This window comes from Phalangium opilio, unplaced genomic scaffold (genome assembly GCF_054372755.1).
Source record: "Phalangium opilio isolate 3A_F unplaced genomic scaffold, DU_Popi_V2 ptg000101l_1, whole genome shotgun sequence".
Taxonomy (NCBI): Eukaryota; Metazoa; Arthropoda; class Arachnida; order Opiliones; family Phalangiidae; genus Phalangium; species Phalangium opilio.
In genome coordinates, this window is record NW_028324204.1 from 10453383 (window position 1) to 10462834 (window position 9452).

The following is a 9452-nucleotide window of genomic DNA, read 5'->3' on the forward strand; positions in this document are numbered from 1 at the left end:
CCATAATACGTGATAACCATTTATTTTCTGAGCTTCCGTGGCTCAATGGTTAGCGCGTTCGGCTGTTAAGCAATAGGTTGGTGGTTCGAGCCTACCCGGGAGCGGTGTTTTGGGATCTCAAATGTAACGTAAATAGCCAAAGTTTTTCCACAATACCTGACGACCATTCCATTTTTGGCGCAATGGTTAGCGCGTTCGGCTGTTAACCGAAAGGATGGTGGTTCGAGCCCACCTGGGAGAGGTGTTGTAGGGTCTCAGATGTAACGTAAAAAGTCATAACTTATCCACAAAACCTAACAACCATTTAATTTCTGAGCTTCTGTGGCTCAATGGTTAGCGCGTTCGGCTGTTAACCAATTGGTTGGTTTTTCGAGCCTATCCGGGAGAAGTGTTGTGACGTCTCAGATGTAACGTAAAATGTCAGAGTTTTTCCACAATATCTGACGAACATTTAATTTTTGGGCTTGCGTGGCGCAATGGTTAGCGCGTTCAGCTGTTAATCGAAAGGTTGGTGGTTCGAGGCCACCCGGGAGAGGTGTTGTTGGGTCTCATATGTAGCGTAAAAAGACAAAACTTTTCCACAATACGTGACAACCATTTATCTTCTGAGCTTTCGTGGCTCAATGGTTAGCGCGTTCGGCTATTAACCAATAGGTTGGTGGTTCGAGCCCACCCGGGAGCGGTGTTTTTGGATCTCAAATGTAACGTAAATAGCCAAAATATTTCCACAATACCTGACGACTATTTAATTTTTGGGCGTCCGTGGCGAATGGTTAGCGCGTTCGGCTGTTAGTCGAAAGGTTGGTGGTTCGAGCCCATCCGGGAGCGGTGTTGTGAGGCCTCAGATGTGAAGTAAAAAGTCAAAGTTTTACCTCAATTCCTGACGAAAATTTAATTTTTGGGCTTCAGTGGCGCAATGGTTAGCGCGTTCGGCTATTAACCAATAGGTTGGTGGTTCGAGCCCATCCGGGAGAAGTGTTGTGACGTCTCAGATGTAAGGTTAAATTTCAGAGTTTTTCCACAATACCTGACGAACATTTAATTTTTGGGCTTCCGTGGCGCAATGGTTAGCGCGTTCAGCTGTTAATCGAAAGGTTGGTGGTTCGAGCCCACCCGGAAGAGGTGATGTGGGGTCTCAGATGTAGCGTAAAAAGTCAAAACTTTTCCACAATACGTGACAACCATTTAATTTCTGAGCTTCAGTGGCGCAATGGTCAGCGCGTTCAGCTGTTAACCGAAAGGTTGGTGGTTCGAGCCCTCCCGGGAGCGGTGTTGTGACGTCTCAGATGTAACGTAAAATGTCAGAGTTTTTCCACAATACCTGACGAGCATTTAATTTTTGGGCTTCCGTGGCGCAATGGTTAGCGCGTTCAGCTGTTAATCGAAAGGTTGATGGTTCGAGCCCACCCGAGAGAGGTGTTGTGAGGTCTCAGATGTAGCGTGAAAAGTCAAACTTTTTCCATAATACGTGATAACAATTTATTTTCTGATCTTTCGTGGCTCAATGGTTAGCGCGTTCGGCTGTTAACCCATAGCTTGGTGGTTCGAGCCCACCCGGGAGAGGTGTTGTGGGGTCTCAAATGTAACGTAGAGAGCCAAAGTTTTTCCACAATACCTGACAACCGTTTAATTTCTGAGCTTCCGTGGCTCAATGGTTAGCGCGTTCAGCTGTTAACCAATAGGTTGGTGGTTCGAGCCCAAACGAGAGAGGATTTGTGGGGTCTCAGAAGTAGCGTGAAAAGTCGTAACTTTTCAACAATACCTGACAACCATTTAATTATTGGGCGTCCGTGGCGCAATGGTTAGCGCATTCAGCTGTTAATCGAAAGGTTGGTGGTTCGAGCCCACCCGGGAGAGGTGTTGTGGGGTCTCAAATGTAACGTAGAAAGCCAAAGTTTTTCCACAATACATGACAACCGTTTAATTTCTGAGCTTCCGTGGCTCAATGGTTAGCGCGTTCAGCTGTTAACCAATAGGTTGGTGGTTCGAGCCCACCCGGGAGCGGTGTTGTGTGATCTCAAATGTAACGTAGAAAGCCAAAGTTTTTCCACAATACCAGACGACCATTTAATTTTTGGGCTTCCGTGGCGCAATGGTTAGCGCGTTCGGCTGTTAACCGAAAGGTTGGTGGTTCGAGCCCATCCGGGAGCGGTGTTGTGAGGCCTCAGATGTGAAGTAAAAAGTCAAAGTTTTACCTCAATACCTGAAGAAAATTTAATTTTTGGGCTTCAGTGGCGCAATGGTTAGCGCGTTCGGCTATTAACCAATAGGTTGGTGGTTCGAGCCAATCCGGGAGAAGTGTTGTGACGTCTCAGATGTAACGTAAAATGTCAGAGTTTTTCCACAATACCTGACGAACATTTAATTTTTGGGCTTCAGTGGCGCAATGGTCAGCGCGTTCAGCTGTTAACCGAAAGGTTGGTGGTTCGAGCCCAAACGAGAGAGGTTTTGTGGGGTCTCAGATGTAGCGTGAAAAGTCGTAACTTTTCAACAATACCTGACAACCATTTAATTTCTGAGTTTCCGTGGCTCAATGGTTAGCGCGTTCGGCTGTTAACCAATAGGTTGGTGGTTCTAGCCCATCCGGGAGCGGTGTTGTGACGTCTCAGATGTAACGTAAAATGTCAGAGTTTTTCCACAATATCTGACGAACATTTAATTTTTGGGCTTGCGTGGCGCAATGGTTAGCGCGTTCAGCTGTTAATCGAAAGGTTGGTGGTTCGAGGCCACCCGGGAGAGGTGTTGTTGGGTCTCATATGTAGCGTAAAAAGACAAAACTTTTCCACAATACGTGACAACCATTTATTTTCTGAGCTTTCGTGGCTCAATGGTTAGCGCGTTCGGCTGTTAACCAATAGGTTGGTGGTTCGAGCCCACCCGGGAGCGGTGTTTTTGGATCTCAAATGTAACGTAAATAGCCAAAATATTTCCACAATACCTGACGACCATTTAATTTTTGGGCGTCCGTGGCGAATGGTTAGCGCGTTCGGCTGTTAGCCGAAAGGTTGGTGGTTCGAGCCCATCCGGGAGCGGTGTTGTGAGGCCTCAGATGTGAAGTAAAAAGTCAAAGTTTTACCTCAATTCCTGACGAAAATTTAATTTTTGGGCTTCAGTGGCGCAATGGTTAGCGCGTTCGGCTATTAACCAATAGGTTGGTGGTTCGAGCCCATCCGGGAGAAGTGTTGTGACGTCTCAGATGTAACGTAAAATGTCAGAGTTTTTCCACAATACCTGACGAACATTTAATTTTTGGGCTTCCGTGGCGCAATGGTTAGCGCGTTCAGCTGTTAATCGAAAGGTTGGTGGTTCGAGCCCACCCGGAAGAGGTGATGTGGGGTCTCAGATGTAGCGTAAAAAGTCAAAACTTTTCCACAATACGTGACAACCATTTAATTTCTGAGCTTCAGTGGCGCAATGGTCAGCGCGTTCAGCTGTTAACCGAAAGGTTGGTGGTTCGAGCCCTCCCGGGAGCGGTGTTGTGACGTCTCAGATGTAACGTAAAATGTCAGAGTTTTTCCACAATACCTGACGAGCATTTAATTTTTGGGCTTCCGTGGCGCAATGGTTAGCGCGTTCAGCTGTTAATCGAAAGGTTGGTGGTTCGAGCCCACCCGAGAGAGGTGTTGTGAGGTCTCAGATGTAGCGTGAAAAGTCAAACTTTTTCCATAATACGTGATAACAATTTATTTTCTGATCTTTCGTGGCTCAATGGTTAGCGTGTTCGGCTGTTAACCCATAGCTTGGTGGTTCGAGCCCACCCGGGAGCGGTGTTTTTGGATCTCAAATGTAACGTAAATAGCGAAAGTTTTTCCGCAATACCTGACGACCATTTTTTTTGGGCGTCCGTGGCGCAATGGTTAGCGCGTTCGGCTGTTAACCGAAAGGTTGGTGGTTCGAGCCCATCCGGGAGCGGTGTTGTGAGGCCTCAGATGTGAAGTAAAAAGTCAAAGTTTTACCTCAATACCTGACGAACATTTAATTTTTGGGCTTCAGTGGCGCAATGGTCAGCGCGTTCAGCTGTTAACCGAAAGGTTGGTGGTTCGAGCCCAAACGAGAGAGGTTTTGTGGGGTCTCAGATGTAGCGTGAAAAGTCTTAACTTTTCAACAATATCTGACAACCATTTAATTTTTGGGCATCCGTGGCGCAATGGCTAGCGCGTTCGGCTGTTAACCGAAAGGTTGGTGGTTCGAGCCCATCCGGGAGCGGTGTTGTGACGTCTCAGATGTTACGTAAAATGTCAGAGTTTTTCCACAATACCTGACAACCATTTAATTTCGGAGCTTCCGTGGCGCAGTAATTAGCGCGTCCAGCTCTTAATCGAAAGGTTGGTGGTTCGAGCCCACCCGGAAGAGGTGTTGTGGGGTCTCAGATGTAGCGTTAAAGGTCAAAACTTTTCCACAATACGTGACAACCATTTAATTTCTGATCTTCCGTGGCTCAATGGTTAGCGCGTTCGGCTGTTAACCAATAGGTTGGTGGTTCGAGCCCACCCGGGAGCGGTGTTTTTGGATCTCAAATGTAACGTAAATAGCCAAAGTTTTTCCACAATACCTGACGACCATTTAATTTTTGGGCCTCAGTGGCGAATGGTTAGCGCGTTCAGCTGTTAACCGAAAGGTTGGTGGTTCGAGCCCTCCCGGGAGCGGTGTTGTGACGTCTCAGATGTAAGGTAAAATGTCAGAGTTTTTCCAAAACACCTGACGAACATTTAACTTTTGGGCTTCCGTGGCGCAATGGTTAGCGCGTTCGGCTGTTAATCGAAAGGTTGGTGGTTCGAGCCCATCCGGGAGCGGTGTTGTGAGGTCTCAGATGTAGCGTGAAAAGTCAAACTTTTTCCATAATACGTGATAACCATTTATTTTCTGAGCTTCCGTGGCTCAATGGTTAGCGCGTTCGGCTGTTAACCAATAGGTTGGTGGTTCGAGCCCACCCGGGAGCGGTGTTTTGGGATCTCAAATGTAACGTAAATAGCCAAAGTTTTTCCACAATACCTGACGACCATTTAATTTTTGGGCCTCAGTGGCGCAATGGTTAGCGCGTTCAGCTGTTAACCGAAAGGTTGGTGGTTCGAGCCCACCCGGGAGAGGTGTTGTGGGGTCTCAAATGTAACGTAGAAAGCCAAAGTTTTTCCACAATACCTGACAACCGTTTAATTTCTGAGCTTCCGTGGCTCAATGGTTAGCGCGTTCAGCTGTTAACCAATAGGTTGGTGGTTCGAGCCCAAACGAGAGAGGATTTGTAGGGTCTCAGAAGTAGCGTGAAAAGTCGTAACTTTTCAACAATACCTGACAACCATTTAATTATTGGGCGTCCGTGGCGCAATGGTTAGCGCGTTCAGCTGTTAATCGAAAGGTTGGTGGTTCGAGCCCACCCGGGAGAGGTGTTGTGGGGTCTCAAATGTAACGTAGAAAGCCAAAGTTTTTCCACAATACCTGACGAGCATTTAATTTTTGGGCTTCCGTGGCGCAATGGTTAGCGCGTTCAGCTGTTAATCGAAAGGTTGGTGGTTCAAGCCCACCCGGGAGAGGTGTTGTGAGGTCTCAGATGTAGCGTGAAAAGTCAAACTTTTTCAATAATACGTGATAACCATTTATTTTCTGATCTTTCGTGGCTCAATGGTTAGCGCGTTCGGCTGTTAACCAATAGCTTGGTGGTTCGAGCCCACCCGGGAGCGGTGTTTTTGGATCTCAAATGTAACGTAAATAGCCAAAGTTTTTCCGCAATACCTGACGACCATTTTTTTTGGGCGTCCGTGGCGCAATGGTTAGCGCGTTCGGCTGTTAACCGAAAGGTTGGTGGTTCGAGCCCATCCGGTAGCGGTGTTGTGAGGTCTCAGATGTGACGTAAAAAGTCAAGATTTTTACACAATACCTAACGAGCATTTAACTTTTGGGCTTCCGTGGCGCAATGGTTAGCGCGTTCGGCTGTTAACCAATAGGTTGGTGGTTCGAGCCCATCCGGGAGCGGTGTTGTGAGGTCTCAGATGTGAAGTAAAAAGTCAAAGTTTTACCTCAATACCTGAAGAAAATTTAATTTTTGGGCTTCAGTGGCGCAATGGTTAGCGCGTTCGGCTATTAACCAATAGGTTGGTGGTTCGAGCCCATCCGGGAGAAGTGTTGTGACGTCTCAGATGTAACGTAAAATGTCAGAGTTTTTCCACAATACCTGACGAACATTTAATTTTTGGGCTTCAGTGGCGCAATGGTCAGCGCGTTCAGCTGTTAACCGAAAGGTTGGTGGTTCGAGCCCAAACGAGAGAGGTTTTGTGGGGTCTCAGATGTAGCGTGAAAAGTCGTAACTTTTCAACAATACCTGACAACCATTTAATTTCTGAGCTTCCGTGGCTCAATGGTTAGCGCGTTCGGCTGTTAACCAATAGGTTGGTGGTTCTAGCCCATCCGGGAGCGGTGTTGTGATGTCTCAGATGTAACGTAAAATGTCAGAGTTTTTCCACAATACCTGACGAACATTTAATTTTTGGGCTTCCGTGGCGCAATGGTTAGCGCGTTCGGCTGTTAACCAATAGGTTGGTGGTTCGAGCCCATCCGGGAGCGGTGTTGTGAGGTCTCAGATGTGACGTAAGAAGTCAAGGTTTTTACACAATACCTGACGAGTATTTAACTTTTGGGCTTCCGTGGCGCAATGGTTAGCGCGTTCGGCTGTTAACCAATAGGTTGGTGGTTCGAGCCCATCCGGGAGCGGTGTTGTGAGGTCTCAGATGTGACGTAAAAAGTGAAGGTTTTTACACAATACCTGACGAGCATTTAATTTTTGGGATTCCGTGGCGCAATGGTTAGCGCGTTCAGCTGTTAATCGAAAGGTTGGTGGTTCGAGCCCACCCGGGAGAGGTGTTGTGGGGTCTCGAATGTAACGTAGAAAGCCAAAGTTTTTCCACAACACCTGACAACCATTTAATTTCTGAGCTTCCGTGACTCAATGGTTAGCGCGTTCGGCTGTTAACCAATAGGTTGGTGGTTCGAGCCCATCCGGGAGCGGTGTTGTGAGGTCTCAGATGTGACGTAAAAAGTCAAGGTTTTTACACAATACCTGACGAGCATTTAACTTTTGGGCTTCCGTGGCGCAATGGTTAGCGCGTTCGGCGGTTAACCAATAGGTTGGTGGTTCGAGCCCAAACGAGAGAGGTTTTGTGGGGTCTCAGATGTAGCGTGAAAAGTCAAAACTTTTCCACAATACGTGACAACCATTTAATTTCTGAGCTTCAGTGGCGCAATGGTCAGCGCGTTCAGCTGTTAACCGAAAGGTTGGTGGTTCGAGCCCTCCCGGGAGCGGTGTTGTGACGTCTCAGATGTAACGTAAAATGTCAGAGTTTTTCCACAATACCTGACGAGCATTTAATTTTTGGGCTTCCGTGGCGCAATGGTTAGCGCGTTCAGCTGTTAATCGAAAGGTTGGTGGTTCAAGCCCACCCGGGAGAGGTGTTGTGAGGTCTCAGATGTAGCGTGAAAAGTCAAACTTTTTCAATAATACGTGATAACCATTTATTTTCTGATCTTTCGTGGCTCAATGGTTAGCGCGTTCGGCTGTTAACCAATAGCTTGGTGGTTCGAGCCCACCCGGGAGCGGTGTTTTTGGATCTCAAATGTAACGTAAATAGCCAAAGTTTTTCCGCAATACCTGACGACCATTTTTTTTTGGGCGTCCGTGGCGCAATGGTTAGCGCGTTCGGCTGTTAACCGAAAGGTTGGTGGTTCGAGCCCATCCGGTAGCGGTGTTGTGAGGTCTCAGATGTGACGTAAAAAGTCAAGATTTTTACACAATACCTAACGAGCATTTAACTTTTGGGCTTCCGTGGCGCAATGGTTAGCGCGTTCGGCTGTTAACCAATAGGTTGGTGGTTCGAGCCCATCCGGGAGCGGTGTTGTGAGGTCTCAGATGTGAAGTAAAAAGTCAAAGTTTTACCTCAATACCTGAAGAAAATTTAATTTTTGGGCTTCAGTGGCGCAATGGTTAGCGCGTTCGGCTATTAACCAATAGGTTGGTGGTTCGAGCCCATCCGGGAGAAGTGTTGTGACGTCTCAGATGTAACGTAAAATGTCAGAGTTTTTCCACAATACCTGACGAACATTTAATTTTTGGGCTTCAGTGGCGCAATGGTCAGCGCGTTCAGCTGTTAACCGAAAGGTTGGTGGTTCGAGCCCAAACGAGAGAGGTTTTGTGGGGTCTCAGATGTAGCGTGAAAAGTCGTAACTTTTCAACAATACCTGACAACCATTTAATTTCTGAGCTTCCGTGGCTCAATGGTTAGCGCGTTCGGCTGTTAACCAATAGGTTGGTGGTTCTAGCCCATCCGGGAGCGGTGTTGTGATGTCTCAGATGTAACGTAAAATGTCAGAGTTTTTCCACAATACCTGACGAACATTTAATTTTTGGGCTTCCGTGGCGCAATGGTTAGCGCGTTCGGCTGTTAACCAATAGGTTGGTGGTTCGAGCCCATCCGGGAGCGGTGTTGTGAGGTCTCAGATGTGACGTAAGAAGTCAAGGTTTTTACACAATACCTGACGAGTATTTAACTTTTGGGCTTCCGTGGCGCAATGGTTAGCGCGTTCGGCTGTTAACCAATAGGTTGGTGGTTCGAGCCCATCCGGGAGCGGTGTTGTGAGGTCTCAGATGTGACGTAAAAAGTGAAGGTTTTTACACAATACCTGACGAGCATTTAATTTTTGGGATTCCGTGGCGCAATGGTTAGCGCGTTCAGCTGTTAATCGAAAGGTTGGTGGTTCGAGCCCACCCGGGAGAGGTGTTGTGGGGTCTCGAATGTAACGTAGAAAGCCAAAGTTTTTCCACAACACCTGACAACCATTTAATTTCTGAGCTTCCGTGACTCAATGGTTAGCGCGTTCGGCTGTTAACCAATAGGTTGGTGGTTCGAGCCCATCCGGGAGCGGTGTTGTGAGGTCTCAGATGTGACGTAAAAAGTCAAGGTTTTTACACAATACCTGACGAGCATTTAACTTTTGGGCTTCCGTGGCGCAATGGTTAGCGCGTTCGGCGGTTAACCAATAGGTTGGTGGTTCGAGCCCAAACGAGAGAGGTTTTGTGGGGTCTCAGATGTAGCGTGAAAAGTCGTAACTTTTCCACAATACCTGACAACCATTTAATTTCTGAGCTTCCGTGGCTCAATGGTTAGCGCGTTCGGCTGTTAACCAATAGGTTGGTGGTTCTAGCCCATCCGGGAGCGGTGTTGTGATGTCTCAGATGTAACGTAAAATGTCAGAGTTTTTCCACAATACCTGACGAACATTTAATTTTTGGGCTTCCGTGGCGCAATGGTTAGCGCGTTCAGCTGTTAATCGAAAGGTTGGCGGTTCGAGCCCACCCGGAAGAGGTGATGTGGGGTCTCAGATGTAGCGTAAAAAGTCAAAACTTTTCCACAATACGTGACAACCATTTAATTTCTGAGCTTCAGTGGCGCAATGGTCAGCGCGTTCAG

General features: G+C 47.3%; 1 non-coding gene across 1 annotated transcript; it reads left to right on the top strand.

The window, feature by feature from the left end:
- Positions 1-609: 609 nt before the first annotated feature.
- Positions 610-682, top strand: TRNAN-AUU (transfer RNA asparagine (anticodon AUU)). Its single transcript has one exon. It is a non-coding gene; the product is annotated as a tRNA-Asn (tRNA).
- The last annotated feature ends 8770 nt before the right edge of the window (positions 683-9452 follow it).